Source organism: Oryx dammah, unplaced genomic scaffold (assembly GCF_014754425.2).
Source record: "Oryx dammah isolate SB20612 unplaced genomic scaffold, SCBI_Odam_1.1 HiC_scaffold_9, whole genome shotgun sequence".
In the NCBI taxonomy this organism is placed as follows: domain Eukaryota; kingdom Metazoa; phylum Chordata; class Mammalia; order Artiodactyla; family Bovidae; genus Oryx; species Oryx dammah.
In genome coordinates, this window is record NW_024070193.1 from 53,189,446 (window position 1) to 53,195,630 (window position 6,185).

Below are 6,185 nucleotides of genomic sequence, written 5' to 3' on the forward strand. Positions count from 1 at the left end.
TGGGGGCCTCTCTAGTTGCCCTGCGTAGGTTTAGTTGTCCCTGCACCATGAGGGATCTTAGTTCCTTGACCAGGGATCAAACCTACGTATCCTGCTTTGCAAGGCGGATTCTTAACCACTGGACCACCGGGAAAGTCCCATAGACTTTCTTTTTTTTTTTTTTTAATATTTTTTTCCATTATGGTTCAGCACAGGACTGTGAATAGAGTTCCCTGTGCTGTACAGTAGGACCTTGTTGTTTATCCAACCCCACCTCCTTCTTTACAAATGAGGAACTGAGTCTCAGAGAGGTTAAGTGATTTGCTAAAGACTACCCAGTGGGTAGAGAGATCTATCTGTCCTCAAAGCCCAGAATTTTTGTTGCAAGGAAATGCCTGGAAATAAAAGGAGGGTGGCTTACTGCCTCTCAGAGTTGTAGGAAGATGTCCATAGCTTGTCCCTCCTTCCTGACTACTTAGTAGCATTTCCTGGTTAAGTGTGGTCCCCAGATCAGCAGGATCACCATCTTCTGGAAGCGTCTTAGACAAGCAGGAACTAAGGCTCCTCTCCAGACCTTCCCTCTAAAGTTGGGGGAGAACTGATCACCTTTCTCACTGTACGTTTATCACATGACTTTGATAAAGTGCTAATTATCCTGTGACTTATCTCAGAGCACCTCTGAGAAACAGTTTCTGTCCCCATCATCAAATCTTTGACTTTCAAAATGTGTTCTTTCAAGGACTTTCTTGGCAGTCCGGTGGTTAAGACTTGCACTTCCACTGCAGAGGGCGGGTAGGTTCGATCCCTGGTTGGGGAACTAAGATCCCTCATGCCAAGCGGTGCAGCCAAAAAAAGGAAAAAAAAAAAAAGCCAAAAAACAAAGTGTATTCTTTCTACTGAAAAAGAGTTGTCATTTCTACTGACCTCTTGCCAGAACAGAAATCTCCCATCAAATGAGCAGAGGCAAGAAGCAAGGGAAACATTTCAAAAGGTTCTGCTGATGAGGTTGTGGGCACTTGGGTATTACCAGGTAAGGCTAAATATTAACACCTAAGAAGATTAGTGGAGATTGCAGGAGAGGGACTCTCATTGGGTTAAAGGTCATTTGCTCTGAAATCTCTCCTTGGGGAGGAGCCTCACAGTGGAAGGGATAAGGCGGGAGGCCAGGAGAAAGGACATAGTTACAGGGACGAGGCTTAAAGAGATTTCTCTTCTAGAGGGGAGGCTTAAAGAAATTTCTCTTCTAGAGGGGAAGGCGGATGACCATGGGAAGGGCTTCGTGAGGCTTCAGGTTTTTAGATAGAACAAGGGGTTACTAGGCAGAGGAAATTAGTCAACAAGAGCACTAAGAAGAGAAAAGCTAAATTTAAAATACATCCAAGAGGTTGGCAAAGAGAAGAAAGTAATTCAGGACAAAAGAGAGAGAAGAAATTCTTCACCAGTGGAACCATACTGGAATCACTGTATTTTTTAATTTTTTGGGATTCTAACTTCTGGCTGCTTGGAAGTCTAACGTCCTCCCAAAGATTTCTTTAGCTCACCAAGAGCTTATGTTCTCACGGCTCTGTCAAGTTTATGGTTTGTATATCTTTCTTTCTTGTTTTTTTTGACCTCGCCATGTGGCATGCCGGATCTTAGTTCCCTGAACAGGGATCGAACCTGTGCCTCCTGCATTGGAAACACAGAGTCCTAACCACTGGGCCACCAGGAAAGTTCCCTACACATCTTTCTGATTGCTTCACTTCTTCCTATGAAACCCCATGCAGTGATTATGTCCAGCATAATACACGTTTTTCTCTTTCATGCCTAGAGTAATTCTGCCCAGAAGGAATTGTATCCTGGTTATTTTATAGATAAGGAAGGTAATGGTGGTTAAGAGAAGCGTAGAAATTAAGCCAAGGATATAGAGCTAGCGAGCCGAGGAGCCAGGATTTGCATGTATATCCAGCTGACTCTTTGGGGGCCACCAAGAACCCATGCCTACTGGTGTTTGTGTCTGGTGTGTGTGTCCCCTTCCCCTTGCATCTGGGCTGGGCCCTGATTTGCTGTAGCCAGTAGGATGCAGTCAGAGTTCTGGGCAGAAGTTCCTGGGAGCCATGCAGCCACATAAGTTGAGTGACCACCCTGCTGGAGAGACCACGTGAGGGAAAACCTCTGAGACCACATGGAAGAAAAGCCAGTCACTCATTGGCCAGATTAAGCTAAAGCCCCAGACACGCAATCCAACATAACCATTCCTGTTTGCCCCTCAGCCTTGTGAGCAATCTGAGCTGAGACATCGGACGTGGTGGACATTATGTCCCAACAGATGTCACATGGAGCAGAGCTGATGGGGTTGAGTCTGCTCAAATCCCTGACCCCCAGAACTCTTGAAAAATGATAAAAGTGACTGTTTTAAGTCAGTGAATTTTAAGTCAGATAGTTTCTTGTGTAACAGTAAATGACCAAGACACACTCCGCTTTTCAGTGGCCGAGATATGAGCAAGTGTTTGCAGCAAACTGCGAGGGTTTACTGCAGACATTAATCAAGTGGAATGGGCAGCTCATGCTCAAGAGACCCCAGATTCCCCAAAGGCTTCCAGGCAAGGTTTTGGTTGGTTGGTTGGTTGTTTTGATAATTGTTTAGTTATTTAACTTTGGGCTGTGCTGTGTCTTCATCGCTGCATGGAGGCTTTCTCTAGTCGTGGTGACTGGGGGCTACTCTTCATCATGGAGCATGGGCTCTGGAGCACGTGGCCTCAGGAACTGCAGCACACGGACTCAGTTGCTCTGCAGCATGTGGAATTTTCCTGGACCAGTGATTGAACCCGTGTCTCCTGCATCACGAGGCAGACCCCTAACCACTGAACCACCAGGGAAGACCCCAGGCAAGGGTTTTTAAAGACAGTGTTAAGGATGGGAGGATGTGTGAGCAACTCATGGACCCTCTTCTGATTGGTTGGTGGTGAGGTAACAGGGTGATGTTTCAGGAATCTCAGTCTTCTGGTTCCAGCTACTGTGGGGTCTGTGTGCTTGTGGTCAGCATGCAGTCACCATCTTCTACCTCTGTGAGAGTCTTAACTTTTGCAGAAGAACTGTAAGATATGCACCAGATTGCTGTGTCTATCCCTTCTGGAGGAACTACAAGTCCTGTGACTCTTGTCCTAGTCATTAACTGCCTGAGCATGCTCTTTGGAACTCAGGGAAGGCCCAGGAGACTAAAGTCTTTTTTTTTTCTTCCAAACAAGAAACAGGGGCCACAGAGGTACATTTTTGCATGGGAAGGCCCTACAGGATCCTGCTTGGCTTCAGTCCTCCCCTTTGTTTTCTACTCTTTAATCCTGAAGGGAACAGGGACAGGAGAAGAAAAGGAATGAAGTTTTAGATGGATAAATTATAAACTCAGCAGGGGAATTTGATTTTAGGAGGATTCAGTTTTACAGGCAGCATCCAGGGACTGATAAGAGGATAGAGAATAATGAAGACAGGGTTCCTGACCTTTTGGAGCATATATTTTGGTAAAGGGAGATGGTAGATCACAAGCAAAGAAAGAAATAATATCTGAAAATAATAAGTTCTACAAAAAAACTACATAGAGTATGGATAGTATGGCTGAATGCATTTTCCAAAAATTGGCTGTAATAATACGTCCCATTCCAGGGAACCTCCCTGGTGGTCCAGTGGTTGAGACTGTGTGCTTCCTGCAGGAGGCGCAGGTTCAATCCCTGGTCCGGGCACTAAGATCCCGCATGCTGCAAGACCAAAAACGAAACAAAACTCCCACATGCTCATCTATCAAGACCTAGAGTCTTATCACTCATCTGTCATAGAATGTATTTTCCTCACCCTTACATTGAGTGGGTGGGTGATTTGCTTGTAACCAGAACACAGCAGAAACAATGCTGTGTGATTCCAAGGCCAGATCATAAGAAGTGATAAAGCTGCCATGGAAAAGCAGTCCAATTGCCCTGAGGCTGCCGTGCTGGAAAGAAGCTCTAACTGTTGCAGGAAGGGGAACCCTTTCCAGGGCCCAACAGTGGGCCCTTGTCAAACACTTAGAAATGAGCGGTCCAAGGAGACGTAGGTGCTAACAAAGCAAGAGACTTTATTGGGAAGGGGTGCCTCAGGCAGGGAGCAGCAGGGCAAGGGATCCCAGGAGCACTGCTCTGCCACGTGGCTCACAGTCTCAGGTTCTATGGTGATGGGATTAGTTTCCAGGTTGTCTCTGGCCAATCACTCTGACTCAGGGGCCTTCCTGGTGTCACAACTGAGCCAAGATAGATTCCAGACAGAAGGATTCTGGGAGATTGGTAGGACATGTGGACTAGAGTCTCTCTCCTTTTGACCCTCCTTCAATTCTTCCAGTTGGTGGTAGCTTGTTAGTTCCACATTCCTTACCAGGGCCTCCTGTTTAAGATAACTCATGCGAGTGGTTACTATGGTGCCTGGCCAGGGGCTGGCGGTTTCAGTCAGTGGCTCCCCTAACAGAACCAGCACACAGAGAAACCTCACAGAAAGACCCTGAAACTATAAGAGAAAGAAGTGCTCAGCCAGCCCCCAAGTGTTCCAGCCACTAGCCTGTCCCCTCCTGCCACCATCTGACAGCTAACTGTGGCAAAGAGCCACTCTTGTAAACATCTAAAAGTGAAGTAGTCCGGACAGAGAAAACAGCAAGTGAAAAAGACCCGAGTTAAGAATGAGATTCACACACACATACAGAGAAGTGAGGTTCACACCGTGGACAAAGACAAGAATTTTCACAGCAACTCTATTCACAATAGCCCCAAACTGGAAACAGACCAAAGGTCCATCAACAGAAAAATGTCTAGACGTATAATCCTACAATGGAATAACAATAATGCGCTGTCTACTACACTTATATTCCTAGTTCTTCAGAATCACGCTGTGATTTTTCATTGCTTCACACATCTTGTACATTTATTTTCTAGTGTTTCTAATTGGTTCTCTTTTGCCATTGAAAGATCAAACATTTGCTTTCTCTGCTACGTGACATATCATTTAGCTGCTTCTTCCTTTTCCTGTTGTTTGAAATGTATTCCACATTTCTTAAAAATATTCTTGTGAGAGCTCACTGAGTCTTTGATCTGAGATGAACTCATTGCGTTCAGGCTGCTTAAACAGCTGATAAGCTGGAGTTTCTTTTCATAGCAATCCTTGGCGAGTTCCCTTGTGTCCTGTGTACCACATCTTCCTTTGGGAGAAAGGATACTTGAGAGAGAGAATTTCTAACCCTTTCATATTTGGTAATAAGTTGGATGCCTCCACTATTCTTTTATTGGTGACCTGCTGTTTCTTACCCTCCCAGGAGGATTTAGAGTCTTCTCTTACTCCATGATCCTCTAAAGCTTCCCTTTGGTATCTACACTTCTTCTTCTTCTTTTTTTTTTTTTAACTTACTATGTCAGGAACTCAGAAGGCTTTTTCAAAGTAAGGGCATATATCTTTGCAGGAAATTTTGTTCCATAGTTCTTTAGTAAATTCCTTCCTTTGGTTTCCACCTTCTCTCTTTACTGACTTCCTATTATTTAGATGTTGAACTTCCTGGGCTGGTTTTCTATCTTCATTATATCTTCTATTTTTTCATTTCTTTGATTTGTTTCTTCCATTTCCTGGGATGTTTCCTTTTCTTTCAGACTCTCTGTTGAATTTTTTATATCTCCCATTATACTTCCAAAGATTTTTCTTGTGCTGTTGACTGTTATTTTTCCCCACAGTACTGTGTTCTTGTTTTATAAATATAATAGCTTCTCAAATCTCTTTGAAGTTGCTCAAGTTTTTTGTTTTTTAAATTTTTTTCAATTTTTTTTCAATTTGTTTTTAATTGAAAGATAATTGCTTTGCAATATTGTGTTGGTTTCTGCCATACATCAGTGTGAAGCAGCCATAGGATCACACGTGTCCCTCCGTCTTGAACCTCCCTCCCACTTCCTACCCCACCCCAGCCCTCTAGGTTAGCACTGATTGGAGCTCCCTGTATTTGATTTTTAGATTACACTTTCTTCTATTTTCTGATTTATCTCCATTTCCTCTGGGATTGATTCTTCCTTTGACTTGGTCGTTTTATTTTTCATCTGTTAACTGTACATACCCGAGAGCCTGGATAGGTTTTCAAGGTAGTTGGTACTGATCCCCTCTGCTCCTGTATATGTCATGCTCTTGCTTTTGGTCTCCTCCTCAGCTGAGAAGTGAGGTGGGAAGGGCTTGTT

General features: G+C 44.2%; 1 non-coding gene across 1 annotated transcript; it reads right to left on the minus strand.

Annotated features, from left to right (window-relative positions):
* Positions 1-1,617: 1,617 nt before the first annotated feature.
* On the minus strand, positions 1,618-1,690 carry TRNAG-UCC. Its single transcript has one exon. It is a non-coding gene; the product is annotated as a tRNA-Gly (tRNA).
* Between the last annotated feature and the right edge of the window lie 4,495 nt (positions 1,691-6,185).